The following is a 27,726-nucleotide window of genomic DNA, read 5'->3' as shown; positions in this document are numbered from 1 at the left end:
CTGCAGCAAAATTCCCCTACGGCGTCAAAAGATGAACAGCTTTCAAACTGGGGGCTGGGGCACGAAAGTCGAGAGTGCAGGAGCGATTAGATGATAAAATGCGAAGGTGGTGTAAAATTGCCCTCGGGCTCGTTTCTCCCGAAGCCCCTCTCGCGTACTGTTAAGCGCAGAGGGCGACGCGGAAAAGAAACGAGATCAGTGTGAATTTGCCGCACCCTGCATTACATGATCAGAGCACGGCCAGTGAATGGTGCAGCTGGCTCCCACTGTGTGCGAGCGCAGACTCCGCCTTGCTCTAAGTAGGTTGGCTCGATTCCAACTCACTAGAATCTTACACAAAGGGGAATCTACTGCCATCTCGCCCCGTCCGCAGTTTCGCCTCGGCGTGTGAGTGTCTCTCCTCTTGTCTGTCTCCTTCTTCTCCCTTTAAACTCTTCCCCCTTGTTTATCTCCGCGCGCCTCCGCTCCTCTCCATCCTGAAAGATGTCGACATGTTTTATGAATGAGTACTGGACTTGCCTTTGAGTCACCGCAGGAAGATTGAACAAGGAGAGCGAGAGAAGAATGCGAAGGAGCCGGAGCCAGTGACCACCTGCTTACATCTAACCTGAGGATCTGCCTGCAGGTAAATCAGAGGAACGGGAACGTGGCCTTCTGACTGAACCCAGTGGGAAACTGCTCACCTGCTCTCTGCACCTTGCATTTTAGGTATAAAAAACACATAACGAATCACTGCTTGTATAACGAGAATTGTCTAACGTGTAGGTGCATTGGCGATCTCCCGTGCAATTTGCAAACAACAGTCTTCCAAAAAAAACGCACTCACTGCAACCTCCGTTTAAGGGAGTGTGTGTAAAATGCTTGCTGTAGTCAAATTGCTGAGTTGGAGACCAGCTCTGCTGTATTTAAATAAAACATCGCCTTGGTAAGAAATGGGCATACCCTTGCCACTTGATGTCCATAGTAAGATAGTTATGGGTACCCTGCTTGTAGCGATACTCTGCATTCGTCCTCTCTCTGGAAGGTGAGAAATTTTATAGTGAAACGCCTGAATCTTGATATTTAGGGTTGTTCCCTAACCTCGGCGTCCCAACTTTCCCCACCCTCTGGCGATGTGTAGTACCTGTGTTTGGGATGTTTCGGGGTCATGATTCAACAAGTAGGAGTGGATGGTCGCCTTAGTTCCCTTCAACTTCTCTTCCACTGGCCTCGTTCAGTCATCGGGCATGGTGGGACTGTAGTCTGGGTCCATACGACAGAGCAGGAGCTCCTACCCTAACGAGGCTGCTGGTGAATTTAATTTCAGTTAGCTAAATTTGTAAAATATTTGGCAAACAAAGCTGGTATGGGCAACAGATGACCTCGATTGTGGCACGAACCCCCCCCCCCCCCTTCCTCCTCACTCAGCTTTAAAGAAGGAAGTTTAGAATGTGTATTCATGCTAGAAATGTCGTTGACTACAACAATGTGGTTGATTCTTAACAGACCCTTGAAATGGCCTAAAGAAACTTATTTGGGTCAAGGGTGGTTGCAAGCGGAGGGCAAACACTCCACACAAAAAGAAACATTAACAATCAAATTGAAATGAGCTACCCATTTTCATAATGGAGCAAAGAATGTTTTCAACATTGTCTACTTTCAACATTTCTCTAGGTTTCTCCCAATTCTGAACTTCTGTGTATCCCCACTTTCCTGCCTAGCTTACTGGCCACTGTGCTGTCAGCTGTCAGGGCTCTAACCTCCCTGACTGTCTTTCGTTTTCAAAGTGTACCTTAAAACTTTCCTCTTTATTGAGGCTGTTTGTTGAGGGCTATACTTTCTCAGTCACAGAGGCTGGTGTCAGATCTTGTCTGATAACCACTCCTGTGGGGTCCTGTTAGTGTAATATAAATGGCTGTGTGCTGTGTAGCTTTGATGATAGGCAGGTCGCGTCACTTTCAGAGTCATGGGGTCAGAGAGATCAAGCATCACACGTGTGCCGATCCTAATTGCCATGGTTTTTTCTGAAGTGTATGCTTTAAATATGTTTGAGATGAATATTTGAAAGATAGGGGAATTGAGAGTTGTGGGGAGCTGGCACAGAAGAGGAGTTGAGGGCTGAGTAGATCAAGGGGGATTGCATCGAATGGTGAGGAGGAGAGACCTACTCCTGCTCCTGTTACCTTTTTGTGCTTGCCTGTGGTCATTCTGCAAGGACAGATTGTGATGTTGCTGCATTCCTGACAAACACTGAAGCTGAGGTTTGCAGCCAGGCCAACATCTACTACCGGCCCCTCTTTCCCTTGAAGCTGATGGTTTGCTGGGATCTAATGAACCACATTGATTAGTCTGGAGGTCAGCCAGGATGGTTAAGGATAGCAAATGACTCTCACTGAAGCACATTGCAGAACCAAGTTTATTTTAATGGTAATGAGGTAACCTCATGATCACCATAGCTAATGATGTGACTTTCATCTCCTTTTTATTCTCAGACTGCATTTAGGTTACCCAGCTGTTGTAGTGGGATTTTATGAGATTAGATCTCTGACTTCCAGTGCTGTAATGCACCTTTACAACATGATTTGAGGAAGACTGTCCTGTGCAGCACATGTCTAGAAATAAATTGAAATGCGGGGAACACTGCCCAGGCAAGATGGATAGAGTCCGCAGGTGAAGGCGATTTGACTGCAAGTTTAATTAGCTTAACAGAAAAACAACAGAATACTACTGGAGTAAAAACAGAAAATGCTGTGAGTACTCAGCAAATCTGGTAGTGACTGTGAAAGAATACAGATTTAGTGCGTCATTGACTTGAAACAGTAACTCTGTCAGCTTACTTATTCAGATTAATTTATTTATCATGTGTACATTGAAACATACGGTGAAATGCATCATTTGTGTTCACAACCAACAAAACCTAACGATATATATATATATATATATATATATATATCTCACTCTCTCTCGCCCCAGGACAGGCCATCTCCAGGCCTCTAGCCTCCAGTAGACTCATGGGCTGACAGACTTTAGGCCTTCAACTTTCCCAGTGGTCTCACAGACCCAGGGCTATGCTCATTGGACCCTGACTTCCAATCAACCATTGAGCTTTGAACTGGTATTGACCCCAGGACTCGCTGATGATGATGATAAATGAGGACTCCAAAATCCAGGCATTGAACACTGGACGCGCTGACGATTGGACTGCAAATAGTAGGCCTTGAACTCCGATCTTGGAGACTCATGTATCTTGGGGAACACCGTTCCTCAGAACACACACAAAGTGCTGGAGGAACTTAGCAGGCCAGGCAGCATCTATGGAAAAGAGTACAGTTGACCATTCCTCATGTCTTCAGCCAACGCGGAACTCTGATCCAGGAGCCCACTGACAGCCCGCTGACATGGGGAGGCATCTAGTCTCTGTCCTTGATGGTCTGCCAGCCTAACATCTGATCATGGACGCCCTTTGTCACATGTTCATGACTTTGGCTTTTGAATGCAGAGCGGAGGTTTAGATTCTATCCTGACCTCAAGTTCCCTCACATACCTGATCCTAAACCCCAATCTGACCCCCAACTCCTCTCTCTATCCCAAAAACCATCCGTATGATCCTAAAAAAGACTAAGCTTGAGCCATGACCTCGACGGACACCACAGCTCAGCGCCATCTTACTTCTCTGTTCCCATGACTAAGAGCATCTTCCCCTCTCTATTCTTGTAGGAAGTTTCTCCACAATATGAACTGCAATAAATCTATACATTTCCTTACCTGTAGCTCTCTACCTAAATTCTGAAAAGTTCTTTCAATATTGCCTCAGTGAAATATTAGCTCTTGACTATCATCTGTAGCTTATTGGGAAAAGCAATTGTTTCAGATAGGAGGAGTATGTATTCAATTGTCCAGTCCTGAAATTCAAGACACAATAAAACAAAATCAAGGCTGACATCGCAGTGCTGCACAGTCAGATTTGCTGCCTTTTAGCTTTGTTCTGGTTTGTTAAGATTTAAAAGATGTCTTTGTTCTATCTCAACCATGCAGAAGAGTTATCCTTAATAATTCTCACTTCACTGTCACTATCATTAAGATAGATGGTTAAATTGCTCCCTTTGGCACCTTTTTGACTGTTGATTTCCAGCATTACTATAATGAATAGCCTTCATTGGCTGCAAAACAATCTCTGGGACACCCTGAGGTTGGGAAAAGTGTTGTATATATACAAGTCTTGTTTTCACCCTTCTATTTTCATCTGATAGAGTGGAGTCATGCTCCCTGTAGACCAGGTTGTGAACGACAACACTGTCAGAGGGCGCATGATGACTTTAACCATTTTGTTCATGGGCTCCACACACACGTGCAACTGGCTGAGGTTTCTGACAACATAGATCCCCTCTAAACCAATGGACAATTTGTATCTCTTCCCACACCTTGGGATCGAGGCGGACGTCAATGACAAAATCCACCATCTCCTTTAGGTGACAGTACAACCACAAGCTGATTGAGAAGAGGAGCTTTTGAAATCCATAACCTTGCACCTGTAGTCTAACAGGTGGTGACAAATCTCACTGTTTCAGAGATGTGGACAATCTACAGCTGGTCACCTCAGACCACCAGAGCGATGCCACTAATGCCACCTGTGTAAAATTCCCTGAATCCATTGAAAGCTTAAGTGATCCAGTGTCATGCCCTTCCCCAGTCCAATCTCACTAGCTTTGAGGATCTGAACATGCTCAACAGATGGCAGAGGTTATGCTGTAAGCTTGACAGCAGACTCCTGAAGTGAGCACTCTGAGTCTGAGCTTTGTTATAGAGCAACCTTTCTGAGATGGTGCAGAAAGTTACCTGGGGAGCATTCTCAGTCTTCATGGGAAAAATCCAGCATCTTTGCCCTCATGTTGGAATCTCTGTGAGGAATATCTGCGATGCTTAGCATTGCGATCTTCCACAGAAGCCACGCGGAGACAGCAGAAGTTATGCATGATGTCCAACTAGCCCACGGACCTGCCCCAGCAAGCACCACTCGCCCAGCTGAAGGTGGAACTGTGGACCCCATGTGTACTCCTCAGCCAGTTCAGAGCCTGAGGAAATGGAGCAGAAGCGAGTCACCTGCAAACCTTTGGATTCTGAAGAGGAAGAAGACACTGTAGATATATGGTGGTCAACTTGCACTGGGTGAGATCCCACAGTCAGCAAGAGGCGATTGATTGATGAAGTGTTTGAGGGATGGATGTTCACCTGGATGAACTCCGTTGAAACTGTGGCATCCACTCGGGAGAGCAGACAAGACCTTGGTTTAACGTTTTTGCTGAGAAGTGGATCTTTTGATGCAGCTCCTTCACTACTGAGCATGAGCTGGACCTGGCACAGTTGTCGATCTTGTCAGTTCAGTTCAGTTCAGTAAAGCATGGCATCATTTAAGCATTGGTTCCAGCATGAATCTACAGCATCCTCTTCTCCTTTCCCTCCTCTTCCACAGTGGAATAATTACATTTTATTCCACTTTAAGAAGATAATCTACATCTAAAACAGAGTACCATTTTTCACAAATATTCCAGGAGCTCCATCAGTTAAACATTGACTTACTCAGAGCTGGGCATCAAAGACCATTAACCTTCCTCCAGTGATTCAGTTTCATTTCTGTTTATTGTATAACTTGTCTTGTGAAAATAACTTCTCTAATTTTACAAGGTACTACTTAAAAAATTTATACTGTGCAAATATAGCCTTGTTTGCTGGCCAGCTTCCCAAAACTGGATTGCTAGATTTAATTGCTCATGTCTGGTTCAGGAACTAGGTCTGTCCCAGAGTATGCAGCGACAACTTTAATCAGTTGGCTTGCTGCTGAGGGATAATTACTATACATTATTTAAAGTACAAGCTATTTTACAAAAGGCAACTTAAATCTTTTTAAACCCCTGTTGCATGAAATGGACAATGGAGCAAAATATGCAAATTCACCTCATGCCTTCTGTTATTGGTCAACAGCTCAATGATAGTTTCATCATCATATTCCAGGTTTCAGAAGCAGTCAAGTCTCTGTCTTTTTAATATCACAAGCTGAAATGTGATCATAACCAGAAAATCAGCATCAGTAAGCGAGAAATATTGGCCAGGTGGTGGAAGATCAGACATATCCTTTCAAAACAAGGAAGGAAAATCTCCTTCGACGTTTGGTCATGTGCCCTACCTCATGCATGTGTGCATATGCACACAGCTCTTCTCTCTGTTCCAAAACCCCCTCAGCTCACCTGCCTGCCATTTTTTGTGTCTGTCCTTGCACTGTCCTTCCCCATTTGTCTTAATTGGGAGTACAGGAATTGGTGTACGTGTACCTAATCTTCCAACCTTGTCTCTACATTTAGGTAGTCAATTTCTTATTTGATGTTCCCCTTGCCTCCCCCTTCCTCAATATTTAAAAAAAATTCAATCTGACTGTCACCTGCCCTTGACCTTGGTGGAGTGAGAGGGGTGGGAGTGAAGCGAGTGCCCATAATTTCTGCAACCCTATGAAGAAACAGTGCTTACTGATTTGCTTTCACACAGCATTGCTATAGTGTTCTAAATGTACCGCCTTGATCTGGAAATAAAGGCAATGAAACAATATGGGACAGGACAGTAGTGTAGTGGTTACAGTACCAGCAACAGGGGTTCAATTCCCGCCACTGCCTGTAGGGATTTGTTTGTTTTCCCCGCAACCGTATAGGTTTCCACCCACAGTCCAAAGGCGTACTGGTTGGTAGGTTAATTGGCCATTGCAAATTGTCCTGTGATTAGGCTAGCGTTAAATTGGGGGATTGCTGGGTAGCGTGGATAAAAGGGCCGGAAAGGCCCTTTATCTCAATAAATAAATAAATATTGCTTGGAGATGATTGTTGGCAATGGTACATTAGTGTTTGCTGTAGCATATGGCATTCCATAACCTGTTGTTTTAATAGATATTAGCCTGTTGATTTAACAGTGCTAATGCCATACAAATGTGTTAATTGATCACCAATTACCAACAAAATTTTCGAAAAGGCAGCAACAATACTTGTTACTTAAGCAAAATATGGCAGAGTTGGAAATGCTGAATGATAGAGGACGTGCTGAAGTAATTTGCTAAGCCATTGTGAAGGAGTGAGATGCTATTCTGACTACAAGTGTGATATTGAGCTTTTGTCATCTGTCACTCGAATTCTCCACTCTAATTCTGTCCATTGTCTCATACACTGTTTCAAAGAAACTGAATGTAAGCTGAGATAACAGATTGAATCTAGTCATATTTATACTTGGCAATTGCAGACTCTACTTCCTAGATTCTATTCTATTTCTAAATTCTACTTGCATATTTTTTCTATTAATTGTCCGATTGCCATCTTATTTCTCCTGTACTATCATCCCTTTTATCATTTAGCCTTTTCTGGTCACCACCGATGGGCCGCTCACCCCCTTGAGTGTGCTCCACCATGCAGTAAAATGATGGCCAATCTAATTGCAGCCTCACTTGCCCATTCTTGTTGACCTGTGGTGATCTTTCACTTTCATGAGTTCATGGACTGTTCGGAGATCTGACACCAGTGGGGAGGAAGCTGTTGAGTATCTGAATCATTGAGTGTGAGTCGTCAGGCTTCTGTACCTCCTCCTTGAAGGTGGGGATGACAAATGGGCATTTCCAAGTTTGAGAGTTTCCATGGTGATGGATACCATTTCCTTAAGGCACTGTGTCTTGACGATGTGCTTAGTGACTGTGCCCATGATAGAGCTGGCTAAATCCATAGCCCTCCGCACCCTCTTGTGACCCTGTGTATTGGAGACTCTAGACCAGGTAGTGATGCAATCAGTCGGAATGCTCTCACCGTAGGTCTGTAGAAATTTGTAAGACTAATAGCAAGGTGTTGCAAGAGGATTATCAAGAACAAACTGCCTCTGATGTCTGGTGTCCCATGTGAATACACCTGCAAGAAGTGCATCCGTCTGCAGCTTCTAACAGACAATGTTGGGAAGCTGGAGCTGGAACTGGATGAACTCTGGGTCATTCGGGAGGCTGAGGTGTTGATAGCACCTCAGCTTCTCAAATGAGCCTGTGTTCATCCTGTTCATCTAGGACGTATGGGGAGGTAGTTACACCCGAAGTGTAGGACACAGATAAATAGAAGACTGACAGGAGGGGGAAAGGGGATAGGCAGCCAGTGCAGAGTACCCCTGTGGCCATACCCCTCAGCAACAGGCATACTGCTTTGGATACTGTTGGCGCGGGAAGGATGATCTAGCAGAGGGAAACCCCAATGGACAGGTTCTTTGGCTCTGTGGCTCAGAAGGGAAGGGTGGAAAAGAGGCAAGCTGCAGTAATAAGGGATTCATTGATTAGGGGACAGAAAGGAGATTCTTTGGACAAGAATGAGATTCATGGATGGCGTGTTATCTTCTGGGTGATGGGGTCATGGACATCTCGGATGAAGTTCACAGCATTTTTAAGTGGGTGGGTGTGCAGCTAGAGGCCATGGTCCACATTGGTACCAATGGCATGGCAAGGTGAGTTCAGGGTGCTAGGTGCTAAGTTAAAGGACAGGACCTCCAGGATTCTGATTTGATGATTACTAAATGTGCCATTTAGGACAGAAATAGGAAGATCATACAGTTTAATACATGGCTAAGGAGATGGTGGAACGACTTCAGATTTCTGCATCATTGGGCTTTCTTCCAGGGAAGGTGGGACCTGTACAGAAGAGATGCTTTGCACCTGGACCGAAGGGGGACTACTATCCTAGTGGGAAGGTTTTCCAGTGTGGCCCGGTGGGGTGGGGTGGGGGGGTTTAAACTAGAGTTGCAGGAGGATGGGAACCAGAGCAACAGAACAAATAGCGAAGTGGTCTGAGAAAAAATGTTGTTAAGCCTACATACAAATTCAAGAATCAAAAGGTCGGCATGGTGGGACTAACGTTCTGAGCTGTGAATATTTCAATGCAAGGAGTATTGTAGGAAAGTTGGATGAGCTTAGGGCATGGATCAGCATGGAGAATTATGACATTGTAGCCATTAGTGAGTCTTGGCTGCAGGAGGGGCAGGACTGGTAGCTCAATGTTCTTCGAGTTCTGTTGTCTTAAACATGATAGAATGGGAAGGATTAAAGGTGGGGGGATGGCATTATGAGTCCGGAAAAGTGTCACTGCAATGCTCAGACAGGACAGATGGGAGAGCTTGTCTAGTGAAGCTTTATGGGTAGAACTGAGGAATAAGAAAGGTATGACCATGTTACTGGGATTATATTATAGACCACCTAACAGTCTGTGGAATTTAGAGGAGCAAATTTGTAGAGAGGTCATATGCTGTTGCAAGAAACATAATGTTTTGATAGTAGGTGATTTTAACTTTTCACATGTTGACTGGGGCTCCCATACAGTAAAGGACTAGATGTGATAGAGTTTGTCAAATATGTTCAGGAAAATTTCCTTCATCGGTACATAGAAGTCCCAATAAGAGCGCGTGCGATACTGGATCTGCTAATGGCGAATGAGACAGGGCAGGTGACAAAACTTTGTGTAGGGAAACACGTAGTTGCAAAGTAAATATACAAAAAGACTGGTCTGCTCCATGGGTTGAGATTCTAAATTGGAAACAGGCCAAGAAAATTGGTTATAAACTGAATAAGTAATTTGCATCAGTCTTCACTGAGGACACTAGCAGTATGCTGGAAGTTCAAGAGCGTCAGGGAGCAGAAGTGAGTGTAGTTGTGATTACTAAGGAGAAGGTGCTTGGGAAACTGAAAGGTCTGAAGGAGGAGAAGTCACCTGGACCGGAGGGTTCTAAAAGAGGCAGCTAAAGAGATTATGGAGGCATTAATAATCCTTCAAGAATTAATAGATTCTGCCATGGTTCCAGAAGACTGGAAAATTACAAATATCACTCCACTCTTCATGAAGGGAGAGAGACAGAAGAAAGGAAATTATAGGCCAGTTAGTCTGATGTCAGAGGTTGGGAAGATATTAGAGTCGATTGTTAAGGATGTCATTTTGGGTACTTGGGGCAGATGATAAAATAGGCCACAGTCAGCATGGTTTCCTCAAGGGAAAATCTTGTATGACAATCTGTTTAAATTCTTTGAGGAAATAACAAGCAGGATAGAAAAAGGGGAATTGGTGGATGATGTCTACTTGGATTTTCAAAAGGCCTTTGATAATGTGCCACTCATGAGGCTGCTTAGTAAGGTAAGAGCCCATGATATTAAGGAAAGATTCTAGAATGGATGGAGCTTTGGCTGATTGGCAGGAGGCAAAGAGTGGGAATGAAGGGAGCCTTTTCTGGCTAGCTGCTAGTGACTAGTGGTGTTCCACAGGGGTCTGTGTTGGGATTGTTTCTTTTTGCATTGTGTGTCAATGATTTGGATGATGGAACTGTGGCTTTTTGGCCAAGTTTGCGGATGATACAAAGATGGGTGTAGGGGCAGGTAGTGTTGAGGAAGCAGGGAGCTTGCTGTAGAGCTACATGCATTAGGAGAATGGACAAAGAAGTGGGAAATGGAATTCAGAGTTGGGAGTTTATGGTCATTACTTTGGTAGAAGGAATAAAAGCATAAACTTTTCTAAACAGGGAGAGTATTCAAAAATTCAAGGTGCAAAGGGACTTGGGAGTCCTCATGCAAAATTTCCTAATGGTTAATTTGCAGGTTGAGTTAGTGGTGAGGAAAGCTAATGCAATGTTTGCATTCGTTTTGAGAAGCCTAGAACATAAAAGCAAGGATGAAATGCTGAGGCTTTATAAGGCATTGGTCAGACCACATTTGGAGTATTGTGAGCAGTTTTGGGCCCCTTATCTAAGAAATGATGTGCTGACATTGGAGAGGGCTCAGAGGAGGTTCATGATGTTACATACCCTATAACTGGGTCACTTACCAGCAAAGATAGAGAGGTCCGTTGAAGTCTGATGATACTATTTTTAACAGTATTTATTGGTAAAAATACACAAAAATAATATCAATGCAAACATACAGATAATATACGTTGTCAATACTAAATCTAAAAGCGCGGGTATAATAATAATCAATAAGAAATAGCTCTATCGTTGTCTAGGGGATAATGTCTTGACTGATGGAAATATAAAACTCACTCAAGTTCATTCAAGCTGCAGCCTTTGGTTGGAAAGAAAGACGGATGTTTATCTTGCCCATTCCTTTTATGATGTCAATCCTTCGAGAGTCGTTGGGGGCTGATTTCCACTTTGTTGTTAGCTAAAGCCGTACTTCTGTGGCAAGGCCCACCAATTCTGAGGCAAATGGAAAAGGACGCACGTGGCTTTCCACTGGCTTTCGCTATTACGCTGTTACAGGATTTCGAGCGTTTCTTCTGATGCGTCTGAGGGGCTGTTCCCACAGACCCTCCTTTATCCCCACTCATGGGGTCTCAGATTTCAGTCAGGTTGGGGAGGATGCCATCCCCCAACCAGCCCACGTTGCCTGATTCCTTGAGGGCTTCGATGAGTAGCACAGCGCTCAATACACAATCCCGTCTCCAAGAGACAATAGCCATTATCAATGGTTCCGCCTTTTGGAGGCCAGGACACATTCCAAACTCTTTGAGAAATTCTGCATGTCTTTCTCTCATTTCCTGGGTCTCCTGACCTGACTTAATAGCGATCTTGCGATTCTCAAAAAGGAGGGGGGGGGGGAGCACAGGTGTAACAATGAGAATAACTTCAGAAATGAAAGGCTCATCATATGAGTAGTGATTGATGGCTCTAGGCCTTTACTCGCTGGAATTTAGAAGAATTGGTGGTGGGGGGAATCTTATTGAAGCCCGTCAGATGTTGAAAGGTCTGATTGCATGGATGTGGAGAGGATGTTTCCTGTGATGGGAAGCCTAGGACCAGAAGACACAGCCTCAGAATCGAGGGACATCTATTTAGAACGAAGATAAGGAGGAATTTCTTTAGCTCGAGTTTGGCAAATCGGTGGAATTCGTTGCCACAGGCAGCTGTGGAGGCCAAGTCTGTATGCATAGGCAGAGGTTGATAGGTTCCTGATTAGTCAGGGCATGAAAAGTTACAGGGAGAAGGCAGGAGAATGGGATGTGAGGAAAACGGATCAGCTATCATGAGATGGTAGAGCACACTCAATGGGCTGAATAGCCCAATTCTGCTTCTATGTTTAAATATAAAAGGAATATTGTAAATGGTACTCTAGATGGAGTGTTGCCCATGTCTTTTCTAACTTGGAGCAAAACATCCCTACCTTTGTATTCAATTGCCCAAACTGGACATTCCCTTGGTGTTCTTCTTCCCTGTCCACCTTTCCTGCATCTTAAAGTCTTCTGAAATGTCATCAGCCTAAAATGTTAACTCTGTTTCTCATTCCAGAGATACTGCTGAGTATTTCTGCCATTTTTTGATTCCCACGTTCTCTGAGATAAACTAATTTTTTTTGGGGGGGGGGAATGGTGCTCTATTGGAGTGGTGTTCTATACTGAATAAATATGACATAGATGGAAGCAATTCAGCCATTGGGTTCATGCTGGCTCTCCACACTGTAATCCCAATGGTCCCATTCTCCATCCTTATTGCTCTATAGGAGTAACATCTGCATAGTGTTTGACTTATCTCGTGTGACTGGTCGCCACACTGTTTATGGGAAAATCAAATTGCATAGCACTACACTAGGCACAGGTAGGCCATCAGAAGCGCTAGGTATTGGAAGGAAGCAGTGAACAGAAAACACACAGTTCTAGAGGTAAGTTTGTTTATAAAAAATAGCAATATATATAAAATATAAACATGACCAAGAACAATTTAAAATTCCAACATTGTGCCTTGGGTACCCAATCTCACAGATCAAATGAAAACCAAATTCATTTTTAGTTAGAATCAGTGAGATTCATTAGAATAACCTTTATTACTCCAATTTCATTAACTAATTGGATCTAGTGTTACTCCCTATTTAAGGGTTTACAGACTAACAATTGCCTTTCTATTTATCCCTAGTTAGTAAGGAAACTAATTGAATTCCTGTTCTTAAATATTATGGTTAACTTCAGTTTTAGTTCAGGTCAGTATGTCTCCAAATTCAAATCTAAATTAAAACATGATATATCTGTAGTTTAACTCCTTTCACAACAATACTCCAACATCACAACTTTCAAACAAAGTAAATCTCATTCAGTAACTTGTCAAAGTCTTTGCAAAAACAATCAGTTCTTCCAGAAAATCAAATTCACATCCATCGAATGAAAAATAAACTTGTACGTCCAACTGTATTAAATTTTCTACGTGAAACACTCTGGTTCCGTCGGCTGCAGAAGTCTAGGGAAGACGATATCTGGCCCTGCCAAATGTGTGAGGTTGAGATGCAAGCCCATCCTGAAACCCTGTTTGTGTGGATGCTGCGTGATGTGTTATCCTGTTATAAATAAGTGCCATGAAATAACAGACAGTACACCTCATACAATTAAACGATTTAGCTTTATAATTCTTAATTTGACTAAAGTTAGTAGAGAAAATGCAAAAAAAGCAAAGGGCCTATTTTGAAAAAATAGTCTAATTTGCACAAGTTGGAGCTCACGGTTTCCCCTTCGCTGATCCTCCTTTGATCTCATCCCAGGCTTCATCAAATCACGGCCCGGGTCGAATCCTACAACCTCTTCTCTCCGGCGTCTTCTCTCTTCATCCCTTCACAAAAGACCCCAGGCCCAACCTTAGTGTCCCTCACCAGAGAAACCTCCCCTTAATCTGGCCATCCTAACTAAATGGCACACAGTTCTCCTATATCTCACCTTCAACAGTAACCCAAACAAGCAGCTCGCAGAGAACAGCACAAAGATCAAATACAGAGCAGCGTAACAGTGAAAAAACGAACCAGGGCATTACATCCGTCTTGAAACATTTCGATCCCGCACTGGTTCTTCAATCTTGGGTGGCTTGCCATCTTGTTTTGTAGGGTGAAATAGGGGTCATCCACGGAAAGTCAATTCACAATATTTACACAAAAAAAACTGACCTGTAAGCAACAGGATTACAATCTGTAAATTCTTATACACATCCTTTTTCTATTTCCAAATACTCAATATCACATTGTCAGTTCCAAGCATTTCTGAGTTACAACACTACTGAACATATTTCACACTCGGAACAGTAGAAGTGTTTTAACTCACCAAATCCCTTGGTATGATTTAACAGAACTAATTCCCGGTTACACAGTATAGATTTTGGATACTCAGCTGACATTGGCTTGCGATAGCTGCTGCTTGCTATAGTGTAACTTCAATAAACCTTATCGCTATTGTCTCTCCTCCAGGGTTTTCACCCTGAGATTTTCAAATAATTAGGGTTAAGATACTCACTATCAATTCCACTTTTAACAGTTTATGTGTTTAGTTTCTAATTGTTTGCTGCTTTTCTCTCACTTGTCCACACCTACACCAGCCACGTCTCGTTCTCGCATAGTTTATATCTCATCAGTACATGGGTGGAGCTTTCTAACATGACATCTTTGGGTTTAGTTAGCCTGGGTTACACGGGACTGTAAATTATTCTCTCTCATGCGTCTGCCACCTCTCTTATGTCTCCTCTGCTTCTTTTGCCACTCATCAGTTTCAGAGGTTAGTAGACATAAACCAGCCAACTTGTGTTTGGGATATGGGGAGAAACCCTCATGGCACCTGAGGGAACTTGCAAGCTCTGCGCAGAGTGCAACATAGACAGAGTTCTGGAGGAACTCAGCAGGTCAGGCAGCATCCAAGGGAATGAATAAACAGTCGATGGTTCACGCCGAGACACTTCATCAGAACAAAGAAGGTGGGGGGAGGAGTAGGAGAATAGCCAGGAGGTATGAGAAAATCTGCAGATGCTGGAAATCTAAGCAACACACACAAAATGCTGGAGGTACACAGCAGGCCAGGCAGCATCAATGGAAAAGAGTAAGCAAATGACATTTTGGCTGAAACCATTCATCAGGATTGGGAAAAACAAGATGAGAAATCAGAGCAAGAAGCAGGGAGTAGGGGAGGAAGGAATTACAAGGTGGTAGGTGATGGGTGAAACTGGTGGGGGGAGGGTGCAGTAAAGAGCTGGAAAGTTGATTAGTGAACGAAATAAAGGACTGGAGAAGGGGGAATCTTAAAGGAGAAGGTAGAAGATGATGGAAGAAAGGGAAGGGGTGGGCAGGCAAAGAGATAAGGTGAGAGAGGGAAATGGGAATGGGAAAATGGTGAAGGGGGGACAATTGCCAGAAGTTTAATATATCTAAGTTCATGCCATCAAGTTGGAGGGTACTGAGATGGAATATAGGGTGTTGCTCCTCCTGAGACTGGCCTCATCGTGGCAGTCTTGGCTAAGTTTCTTGTGTTGCAATGGCAAAAACACTTAATTAGGATGTCCTGAGTTTGCAAAGCACAGCTATAAACATATGCCTTTTGCATCTTTGGGAATCCAGCACATGCCTTTATCTGGGATTGTTTCTGGTATGAGTAGTACAAGGTGTCAGTTCAGAATGGGAGACGGTATTGGGTTCCTGATGAAAACTTGTGAATTACAAGTTCAAGGTCGGTGGCAGCAGGAGCAACCTGATAATTCTATTTCGGCTTCCAGCCTGGTTTAAGTTACTTGGCAGAAAATACATCGAAATGCTTCTCAGCTGAAACACAGCTTTGAGTTTAAGTCCATTTTTCAGGAAGACACTCTTGGCAAAGTCATTCCTACAAAAATGCAATCACAAACAATAGAAAATCTGCAGATGCTGGAAATCCAAGCAACACACACCAGGTGCTGGAGAAACTCAGCAGGTAGGCGGCATCTATGGAAAAAGTAAACAGTCAACATTATGGGCTGAGACCCTTCATCAGCACAGTGGGCATAATCTTTTCCATAGATGCTGCCTGGCCTGCTGAGTTCCTCCAACATTAAGTGTGTGTTGCGATGATCACAAATATCCAGCTGTTTTATGGGACATTTATAATGGAAGGATAATAGGACAGGATAGGTTATCTATTTTAAAGAGAGAATTTAGAGATTTGCTGGATCTCTTTGCTCTGGGGTTCAATAGGTCGAATAAGGATGGTAGGTCTCTTAAGAGATGATAAAGACATTGGAGTCAAGTTATGACAATGCAGTACCTTGCTTCTGTGGTGGGGTTTGAATCTGAGACCCTGGAAGAGCAGCTCGGGTCTCTGAATTACTGGTCTAGTGAAGACCTGCTGTTGGAATAATGGATGGGTCTATAATGAGGAAAATGTCACTGGCCATTTGGTGCCGCCATTGGGGCCAGTGACTGAGGGCTTGCTTGAATTTAGTGGGGTGGTCTGACTTTTTTGGGCAATAAGGTACTGTATGTTGTTTGATCACCAGTCAGACTGTGTGCATATCAATTATCAGCTTCTTTGTTCTTAACCAGTAAGACCAAGGGCATGTTCTTGAAAAAGCATTTCAATAGAAATAAGTGATTGAGAACAAGGCAATTAAATTGGATTCATTGTTAATTGCTTCTTTAGGTGCTTTGAAGGCTAAAATATTAAGTCTTCTCATTTCATTGCTGTGATCTCCTCAGGGGCATAAATATTTTTTTTATCTTGGAGGGTTCCTGCAGAGGCACGTGTTGGCCATTATTTTTATTCTCCTGTTCCTGGGATGTGACTATTGCTGGGAAGGGCAGGATTTAATACCCGTCCCTATCTGCCTTTGGGTAGGTGATGCTGTCCCTCTATATTGAACATCTACATGCCATACTGGGCCTTGTCATTGGCTAGAGGGCCAGAAATGGGGCCTTCAGTTTTAGGCCAGACTTGGTAAGGACAGAAGTTTTCCTTTCTGGGGTGAGCCATTTACTAGTTTCATAGTCATCATTAATTAAACTAGAACTTTAGCTCCAGATTGTGTACTTAACTGCTGGGTCTCAACCCAGAATGTTGACCATCCCTTTGTCGCAACAGATGTTGCTTGACCTGATGGAGTAACTCATGCAATTTGCTTTTGCTTGCGATGTGAGCATCTGCACTTTCTTGTGACAATATAACCTGCGCTTCTTGTGCCAGTTGGTAAAACTCCATCGTAGAGAGCCTCCTCACATCAGCCATTACTGTTGGGTTTGGTGCAGCATCCTCTCACAATTTACAACAGCTGCATTCATCTGTCAGGTTAGCAGAAAGGCCACTGGCTGCAGTACTTGTATGTGTTCAGGACAAAGAAGCAAGCAGCAAAAGTTGAAAGTTCAAAGTAAATTTATTATCAAATTACGTATAGGTCACCATATAAAATCCTGAGATTCATTTTCTTGCAGGCAAACTCAATAAATCCAATAACCATAATAGAATCAATAAAAGACCACACCAATAAGGTGGACAACCAGCATGCAAAAGAAAACAAACTGTATACATACAAAAGAAAGAAAAAAGGGAAAAATAATAATAAATAAATAAGCAATTAACATTGATGAAACTTTGTCCATAGGTTGTGGGAACAGTTCAGTGATTGGGCAAGTGAAGTCAAATGAAGCTTTCCCCTGTGGTTCACAAGCCTGATGGTTGAGGGGTGAACCTGGTGGTGTTAGTCCTGAGGCTCCTGTACTTTCTTCCTGATGGTAGCCTCGAGGAATAAAAGCATTGTGGACAGGAAAAATCATTGTGGACACCACCCACCCAGCAAGCTGCTTTTTTCAAATGCTTCCTTCTGGAAAACTGGAAGGCTATTAAAACAAAAACTTTACACCAGATTACAAGTTTCTTTCCCCCAGGTAGTTAATGTGATCAACCTCCCTCTCTGTCTATTACTGCACTGCATTGCACTGTGAACACTTTAAACCATTTTTATAATGCTGTTTATATTGTAAACACATGCTGGTGTTTATATATTTATGCCCATTTTATTCCCTATCCGTACTTTATATCTTTTTATTATTTATACTTGTTGAATGTTGCTTTTAAGTTGTACAGCATGCCCTGACCAACACACCACAGCAAATTCCGAGTACATGTAAATGCATGTGGTGAATAAAGTTGTTTCTTGATCCTGACGTTACAGACAGATTGCTTTGGCAAAGTTGCCCCAGTTATAACCAGTGAAAGACATCATTTAAAAACAAATTCAAAAATTTCCAGCAAAAACACAACTGCTTGCAGAGGAGGATGGGTAAAGCAACATCGCGGAGCTGGGAAAATTTCACTTCACTTTGTAAATGTCCCAAAACTGCAACTACAATTTGCATGAATTATTTACCCAGCAAGGTCTCAATTATAAAATTCAATTCACACATGACAAGATTAATTGTGGTCATTATAAATTATTTTGAGTGTAAAGGGAATGTATGCTTGTGAATTTTTTATTTTAATTAACGTGTGTAGACATAGCTAAGTAAATAGGTATGATTAAAATTAAGCAAATAGAGGTTGTATTACAGCGTTTTTAAAGAGTCATTGTAAAATAATTATTTGTCTGGACTACCTGTCGATATGTCAATAGTTTTGAACAGCTGGATAAGCAATAGTTTGATCCTGATGAGGCCAGTGAATGTAATGACTGCATGGGCACAATAAACAGCACCTCTGGTACTGGAGAAGGCTGGGGCTTGTTGTGTACGGGGGAACCATGTTTCCATCTGCTGTTGGATATCTGAGAAGCATTTGTTCTGTCTGTGTCTTTACACAATGTCGAACTGATATTATGCCGCAGAAGACTTGTCTTGCTTCTCTCAATCTCAGCAGTATCACTCAGTTCTGTCCCTGTCCATCTCACCTGCTGCTGAAACGCCTTGTTGACCCCAGTCCTGGGGCAGTCTCCCACGTTTGATCTTCTATATACCGGAGGTCTTCCGAAATTCTGCTGCACATTCCCTTCCTCTAAATCTTGCCACTCATCGCACCTGTTTGTGAAGACGTGGAGAACAGAAACTTCGGTCCAGATTTTAAATCTTAAGCCTTGTTTTCAAATCCCTCTAAGGTAGTGGGCACCTACCTTTTTAAGCCCAAGATTCCCTACTTTGGCCTCAGTGAAAGGCAAGATCAACCTACTAAATTGTTTAGAGAAAAAACATCTCAGATTGTACTTCCAACTTGAGGTCCTTTATTTGGGATAATTGTATTTTAATTACATAAAATGCTTTAGTCAAACTTTCTAATTAATCCAACCAAGAAAACATTGTAACTAGCATATCAAACAGGTCATAGCAGCATCGAGCTCATTCAATAACGCCTTGAATAACTGGTGCTGAAGCTCTTTTGCTTGAATCAGGTTTATCAGTTTGACCACTAGTGTCATTACATGAGAAAAATCCCCAACCTTCCCAGCCAAGGCCTGCTGATGAATCACGCAGTGATAATCCAGGAAGTCGGGAAAATCAGGGTCATTACGGCACATTGCTGGGGCCTCAGCAGCAGTAATTGCCACCAGTTTATGAATGGGGATGTTATTTTTACGGACTTTTTTTTAGCTCATTGTAAATACCCTCACCTCTCGTTCTCTCCTTTAAGTGCAAAAGAGTGAGGCAGTCCTTCTTTGTTGTAAAATCCTGGAAAGCCATTCTGACAAATACAACAAGCTAAACTGTTTGCATAAATCCAGGGAATTCATCGAACTGTTGTGAAAAATATTCACAAAGTGACAAGTCCTTTAACACTGTCGATCAACATGTTTGCTTGGCCTTCAACCCTGATTTCAGCTCCTCAACTTTCCTGCTATTGGTAAACTGTTACTGAGACACAAGAATAAGTTTCAGAGGTAAGTAAGCTAATGACACCACTGTTTTTGTTTCCCATTTCTTGTACATTTGGGGAACGTTGGAATTTAAAGGGGGAGAAGTGTTGTAATATGGGCATTATGAAAATAAGTTAATACCAGTTAGGATTATGGCAATACTCCCACTATATAAAACTGTTTGTAAAGAGAGATTGTTTCTGGGGTTGCAGGGTTTTCCTTCTGGTCTTTTCTGCCCGGTGCGCATTGGTATAAACCTCTGTATGTAAATATTGTTTTACCGTTGTTGAGTGGTCCTTTTTCAAAGTAGAAGTTACTACATTCTTGCATCAAAAGTTTTATCAGGCATAATGTATTTATGTATTTTTCTTTTTTTTTCGGGATCTACTGGGGAAGTCTCAAAGATTGAATGGTTGATCACGATCGACTGGTTGGCAACCACTACTCTAAGGCCTTATCCCCTCCCTTGTTCTATAATCTGCTCCAGTCCTTTATTACCCAAGAGATACTTGGGCTTCTATAACTTTGGAGTTTCCCCAAATGTACTTACTGCACAATTGGCAAATGTAGAGCTGCTAAGGCCCCAGGTTTTGGAATTCCCTCCTTTAAATTTTTTCCTTCATACTAACTACAATGACCAAACTTCTGACCTATTTTGCTTTTTTTTTGATGATGAATTTAGTTTGATTAGAAGAAATTTACCGGAGTAATTCCTGTTATGGATTGACTGGGGAAGCTGAGGTTGTTCTCCCTGGTTGTGAGGGTGTCTGTTGGAAGAATTTAAAAACATGTATGGTTTAGGCAGAGTTACTGGAGAGAAATTGTTCCCATTAATAGAAGGACCAGGAACTAGTGAGATGGAATGTAGATGATAGAGTTATGGAGTGTGGAAACAGGCCTTTGGCCCAACTCATCCAAGTAAAACAAACTGTCTTCCTGAGCTGGTCCAATTTGCCTGCATTTGGCCAGTGTCCCCATAAACATTTTCTATCCGTGTACCTGTCCAAATATCTTGTTCACATTATAATTGTACCCACCTCTACCACTTGCCTTGCAGCTTGTTTTGTATGCCCACCACCTTCTGTATGAGACAAAGCTTCCCCTTAAGTCTTTAACTTCTCACCTTAGTTTTAGACTCCATGTAAAGACTGACAATCCATCTTATCCAGGCCCCTTATTTCACTCCTCAGGCTCCTACGTTTCAGAAAAAACAATCCCAGTTTATCCAATATCTCCTTATAGCTCGAGCCTTCTATTCTTGGCAACATCCTTGTGAATCCGTTCTGCACCTTCTTCGGCTTGGCTGAGGTGCTTGGCAAAAGTGATTTGAAAAAAATATTTTTACACAATATGTGATGGTATTGGGAACACTGTCCCCAAAGCTCTAAGCTCAGAAGAATATTTTAAGCCCTATTCAGTATAAGGTTCTACTGGCACCCCCATTATCAGGAGGTTATATTGTAGCCACCTACTCCTCAAAGATTCCCCTGTCTCATCTCTGCAGTGAGGTCTAGCTGCTACCAAGAAGGAGGCGCTTCCAACTAAGTATTTTTGACAGTTTATTTTATGTTTAATTATGTGAATTTACGTTTAGACCGAAGTATTTAACAGACATTTAAAACTCACAGAAGATTTCTGATTTATAAAATATTTCTAGACTACAAGAGAATTAAAAACTACAAAGGATTTCCAAACGTGGATACAATTCTTACGAACTAAAAGAACATAGCAACGAGTTGCAGATGAACTGAAGGATGAAGAATGAATTTAGTTCTTTCTGTTAATTCTAACAATCCTCAAGCTTTCTAACATTTATACTCTTGTGCTGCTAATTGATATAATCTGAAAGTGATGTTTTCTCAATACCTTTGCTGAGATTCAGTGATTCACACAGATGGTCTAAAAGCTTAGGGGGACACCCAAAATTAATGCTGTGAGGGATGACCCTGTGAGTGTACAAATACCCCAACTATTGATTGCTCTGCTACACCTGTGACCACCTTTGATGTGTTAAGTAACAATATCAGTTGGGTCTGCAAACTACCTTGAACTAAATAACTTAGCCTGTGCACCTGTTTCGATGCAACTAACATAACCTCATTGTCTTACGTTTGGCTGATACAGATGAGAACGTCTCAGGATCACTTCACTGTGCAAACCATATTGCTGCAGGTGGTGCTGTTTGTTTGTAAAGCTGTCCTTTTAATTTTAGACTGATCATTACTTGCGATTTACAGTAAGAACTGAAGACTGGTTCTTCGTTACAAGAAGCTTAGCGAGGATTGTTGGTTAGAAGTTTAACTTTGGAAAGGTCATGCTCCTGTGCTGTAAAGCTAGAAACCTCTTGCACCCTTGAAACTGAAAATCCATCACAAATGATTAGGGTGCGGCATGCGAAGGCATGTTGAGGAGACAACAACTGGCAGGTGGCAGCAGGGAAAGGTTAGAAACAGCAGCCTAGCAACCAAACGAGAGTACTTCCTGAAATAGTCAATGGTTGAAAGAATGCAGCTAAGGAGGAAAGAATGATTGAGAATTTGTAAAGAGACATAAGATTAAGTGGAAGACGTCTTTGGAAAACTCTATGATAGATTTGTCCAGGGACAATGTTTTTAGATGAAGAAAACCCTTTGCTTTGCAACAAGCTTGATGAAATTGAGTCATCAAGCGAAGCGGGAGGCTTCACAGAAACAGGTGGGTGATCTTCAGGCGATGCCTGAGTGCTCGTCAGCTGAACTGAAGGGCTGGCACACAAGCAATGTGGCCTTTCAGAGCAGGAAGTGAGAATGAAATCCATGCACCTGGGTCAAGCAGTGAAAGAGGAAAAACTGTTCAAGAAGCACGTTTAAGTCACGCCGCTGACCAGAGGGGATGTGCAGCAAGGGAGACAACCCAGTGAGTGCTTCCAGAAGGTTGTTTTTTATGGAGTTTCCACACAAATGTTGCTGCCTCTCTTTGATGGCATTTGAGACTATCCCTTGATGCTCTAATTGGTCCAGTTCTCAGGGTGCTGCTTTTATTAAATGTAATCGCTAGAGTGGTAAGAATTCAATATTACTGTTGCCTGATCAGCATGCAGAGGCTCTGGCACATCACAGAAGTGGTGTGAGAAGATGGATTATCTTGGTTTTAGACACTTATCTATATGCACGCTGTCACACGTGGTCTACATGTGCTTTCTCGCTCATGCACTGCACTCACTGCTAACCTATTTATCTTGCATCCTGTCAGTGTCAGAGGTGTTCGGCAATGGCTAAGGATAATTTGCAGTAATAATGATCTTGCTCTGCAGGAGAATCATTAATAATATGACTTGAATAATCGCTGTCATTTTTTTGTTTCTTAATGTTAGCAATGCTGTTGCATTTGACATTGACCGGTTTCAAGAAATTTGTATTAGCTGCAGACAAATTGACAACAAACTCATTAGTTTAACGCTGGCTTCTGTGTGAACACGAGGTCTCTCTGGTCTTGTCGTGGGGATGTTATACCCATTGGGGCATAGTGTCAGGGGATCTAGCTACATTCTATTAACATTCCATGAAAGTCGAACTATGTGTAACAAATTCACTGAGGCTGCAACTGGTACGCTGATGAAAGAAGAGCCTATGAACACAAGCTATAGGAGCACAAATGTGGCCCTTCAAGCCTGCTTGCCCTGCCTTTCTGTTAGACCTTAGCTTCTCTGCTTTTGGCTTTTTCTTCCTATTTCCCTCATGTTCCCTGTTTAGTTCCATCTTGAATATATTCAGTAATTCAGCCTCCGCAGCTCTCTCGAGTCCTGAAAATTCATGGCTGAGAGAAGCTGTCCACCTCATCTCCATTTTAAATGGGCCACCCCTTCCTCTGATACCATAGAACCCAACTCCAGATTCTCCCATGAAGCAGAAACATTTGTATTTGTATTGCCGATCGGCATTTTACTTAAGGACTTATTTACTGTTTCATATTAACCCAATGCATATGGGGTGGCAGAGTTTTACATCAGGCTTGATCCTGCCCTCTGATGCTGTCTGTGAGGAGTCTGGACATTTACCCAATGACTGTACTTACCCCTGGGTGCTCTAATTTCCCACATCATCCCAAGAATGTACTAATTACCAGGTAAACTGGTTACTGTTAATTACTCCTAGCATAGGTGGGTGACAGGAAATTTAGTGGGGAGGGGCATTAATGAGCTTGTTGGAAGTTGAATGAGAAATCGAAAATTTAAAAAATGTAGGTATTGGAAATCTGAAATAATATTAGAGAGAGCGTTGGTTATACAGTTAAAATTAAAGTCTGTCCTGAGCCTTATAGGCTCATTGGGCTGGTGCCTATGCTGGTTTCCTTGGCGTGAAGTGACTGAGAGTACGAGACTCCACCCTGGATAGGACGCCAGTCTATCGCAAGGTTAACCCCCATCATTTTGCTGGTACCCACTTTCAGCTGGGTAGATTGGAGCAGTGTGTGGTTAAGTGCCTTGTTCAAGGACACAACACGCCGCCTCGGCTGGGGCTGGAACTCACGACCTTCAGATTGCTAGTCCAACATCTTAACCACCATGCACCACATTGGTTATACAGCAACTGTGGAAAGTGATATGCCCCGGAATGTGCTGCCTGGAGTATTAGTAGAGGTAAACATGACAGAGGGTTTTCAAAGAGGCTCTTAGATAGGCAAGTGAATTTGCAGAGAATAGAGGGATAAAGACTTGCATAGGCAGAAGAGATTTATCTAGTTATGCTTTTAATTACTAGTTTAATTAGTTAAGCATAACATCATGGGCGGAAGGGCCTGTTCTTGTGCTGTTCCACTCCACATTCTAGCTTCCAAATGGAGTAATGGGAATGGTAAGATTTCTCAGTTTTTTAGTCCTCTTTCTTTTCCTAAGTGAAAGTTTTATTATCAGGGGAGTCAATCCTAAAGAGATTCATCATCAAATTCCCGAGATGAGAGGCTTGTTCTACCAAGAGAGGCTAAACAGCATGTTCTGTTCAGACTCGGTGAAGGCATCTAAGTCGAAGGCAGATAAAACTTTGGAACGGTCAGCGGAACTGACACAGATGAGGGGCTGATACCACGGTGTATCAGCCAAGATCATATTAGTTGTGGGGATTAAGGGGCCCAGTGAGCAACTCCTCCTATTCCTTTATCTTCTTTTCATTGATATGATGGGCTGAATGGCCTCCTTCCCTGTCATAAAAAGTTATGAGATCATTTGAATAAAAGATGCTCAGGATGTAAGAGAAAACCCATGTGCAGAACATGCAGCTTTGGACAGACATTACCTGAGGTCAGGGTAGAGCCTAGGTCCTGAAAACTGTGAACCAGATGCAATAATGAGAATAGGTTGAGTGAAATATGAGAATAGGTTGAGTGAACTATGAGAATAGATTGAGTGAGCTATGAGAATAGGTTGCGTGAATTATTAGAATCGGTTGAGTGAACTCAGCTTTTTTTCTTGGAGCAATAGAGGATGAGAGGTGACCTGATAGAGGTGTACAAGATGATGAGAGGCATTGATCATGTGGATAGTCAGAGGCTTTTTCTCAGGGTTGAAATGGCTAGCACGAGAGGACACAGTTTTAAGGTCCTTGGAAGTAGGTACAGAGGAGATTTCAGGCCTTAGTTTTTTACACAGAGAGTGGTGAGTGCATGGAATGGGCTGCCGGCGATGGTGGTGGAGGCAGATACGATAGGGTCTTTTCAGAGACTCCTGGATAAGTACATGTTCAGAAAAATAGAGGGCTATGGGTAAGCCAAGGTAATTTCTAGGGTAAGGACATATACGGCACAGCTTTGTGGGCCGAAGGGCTTGTATTGTGCTGCAGGTTTTCTATGATTCTAATAACCACTGTGCAAGGTTGGCATACTGTAAATCAGGATTTGCACTAGTCTGAATCATAACTTTATTTTTATAATGGCACTAGCCTCATCCCCTTCACATTGAGCATTATTTGTGGACTCCAAAGAGTTAAATTACAAGGAGTTATTACAGAAACTGGGAATTTAATTCCAGGAAGAATTGATAAAGTGGATAGAAACTAATTTTACTGGCTGGAAAGTCTTGGACTATGGGGCAGAGTCTAAAAACTTGAACTGTGCTAGGAACCTTATCTATGCATGGGGAGTGGTTGAAATTTGGAGCTCTTCCATAAATGGGATTTGACTCCAGTTAATCTTTAACCTGAGAGTGATAGCTTTTTATGAACCAGTGATAGCCAAGGATATGGGGCGAAGAAGGGGTATGTGGAGTTAGATCACTGAAATTTGGGTTTACCTCATTAAACAATTAACATTGTTGAGGAACAGATTGACCTCCTCCCACTCCCAAGTTCCGCACCTGAATGTAGCTCTGAGGGCTTGGTGCGTGATTCTACTGTTACACCAGGGAAATCTTCCGCCTGTTTGATCTGTGGAATGCATTCATGAAATACAGCAGTAAATTGTGCAGGGTTCTGGGCTCAGAGCTGGAAACAAGTTACGCATAACCTTTACTGAGACAGAGGAGTCTGCACTACTGGTGTCTCACCACTCAGTCATGAGTTTCATTTCCTCTACCTAGAAAGAAAATCAACATTGACAATTTACACAAGTACTATTTTAAAAGCATTTCTTGGTTGTACAATTAAATCTTATTTTCAGTTTGAATGTACTGTCTGAAAGGATAGTGTAAACAAAACCAGTAGTAATAAATTTCCAGTTCAAAAGACAATTGGATGAGTACTTGGGGATCAGAATCAGGTTTAATGTCACCAGCAGATGTCATGAAATTTCTTGCAATTTGGCAGCATTACATGCAATTAAAAAACCCCGTGAATTATAATGTGTATATACACACAGAGAAACAGAGTTAACATTTCAGTCTGAAGGTATTTGATCAGAACTGAAAGTAGACAAAAGAAACCTGATAAGCTTTAGGTGGGCTGGGAGAGACGGGACACCTCTGACTGGGTAAAATCCAGTGACCATGGGGATATACTGTAAACAAGATTATCAGATCAATGAGTGAATGGGAGCAAGGATAGAGACCCAAGAGACTTGCAGGAATATGGAACAAAAATTAAGCTGCTAAAGGAACTCAGCATGTGTGGAGGGAAATCTGTTGCTGTTTTGGGCTGAAACCCTTCGTCGAGGGAACATAGACAGAGCCACACCCTGCCTGTAGCTTCAGTTGTCTCCTCTCAGTTCTGACAAAGGGTCTCCAACCTGAAATGACAAATTTGTTTCTTTTTCCATAAATGCAGAATGACCTATTGAGTACTTTCAGCATTTTCAGAATCAGGTTTCATATCACCGGTGTATATTGTGAAATTTGTTAATTTAGCAGCAGCAGTTCAATGCAATATGTGATAAATATAGAAAATAAATCAATTCCAGTAAGTATATATTTATATTAAATAGTTAAATTAAGAATAGTAGTGTGAAAAAGGAAATAATTTTTAAAAAGTGAGGTTGTGTTCATGGGTTCAATGTCCATTTAGGAATCAGATGGCAGAGGGGAAGAAGCTGTTCCTGAATCGCTGAGTGTGTGCCTTCAGGTTTCTGTACCTCCTTCCTGATGGCAACAGTGAGAAGAAGGCCTGACCTGGGTGGTGGGGGTCCTTAATGATGGATGTTGCCTTTCTGAGGTACCACTCCTTGAAGATGTCTTGGATAACATGGAGGCTGGTACCCATGATACAGCTGACTGATCTTACAACTTTCTGTAGCTTCTTTCGGTCCTGTGCAGTAGCCCCCATACCAGACGGTGATGCAGCCTGTCAGAATGCTCTCCACGGTACATCTGTAGAAGCTTTTGGTGACAAACCGAATCTCCTCAAACTCTGGATGAAGAATAGCCATTCTGTTGCCTTCTTTATAACAGCATCAATATATTGGGACCAGGTTCGCTCCTCAGAGATCTTGACACCCAGGGACATGAAATTGCTCACTCTCTCCACTTCTGATCCCTTTATTAGGATTGATTTATGTTCTGTCATCCTACCCTTTCTGAAGTCCACATTCAGCTCTTTGGTCTTACTGATGTTGATTGCAAGGCTGTTGCTAGTTGATATATATCACTCCTTTATGACCTCTTGTCTCCATCTAAGATTCTACCAACAATGGTTGCATCATCAGCAAATTTAT

General features: G+C 42.4%; 1 protein-coding gene across 4 annotated transcripts in view; it reads left to right on the top strand.

Annotated features, from left to right (window-relative positions):
* The window catches only part of LOC132396811 (coronin-2A-like), a 169,774-nt gene that overhangs the window by 3,403 nt on the left and 138,645 nt on the right, over positions 1-27,726 (top strand). For 2 of the 4 annotated variants that reach the window (XM_059974766.1, XM_059974761.1), the window contains exon 1: positions 333-625. The exons of 1 other annotated variant lie outside the window; for it this stretch is intronic. The gene's annotated coding sequence lies outside the window, so the exon portion shown is untranslated. Of the gene's footprint in view, positions 1-332; positions 709-27,726 lie in introns of those variants that run through there. One more of the 4 variants, XM_059974764.1, reaches the window with a different exon arrangement.

The sequence above is a fragment of the Hypanus sabinus genome, chromosome 7, assembly GCF_030144855.1.
Source record: "Hypanus sabinus isolate sHypSab1 chromosome 7, sHypSab1.hap1, whole genome shotgun sequence".
NCBI classification, from domain to species: domain Eukaryota; kingdom Metazoa; phylum Chordata; class Chondrichthyes; order Myliobatiformes; family Dasyatidae; genus Hypanus; species Hypanus sabinus.
Note: the sequence above shows the minus strand (reverse complement) of the source record. Positions and strands in the feature narration are given on the sequence as shown.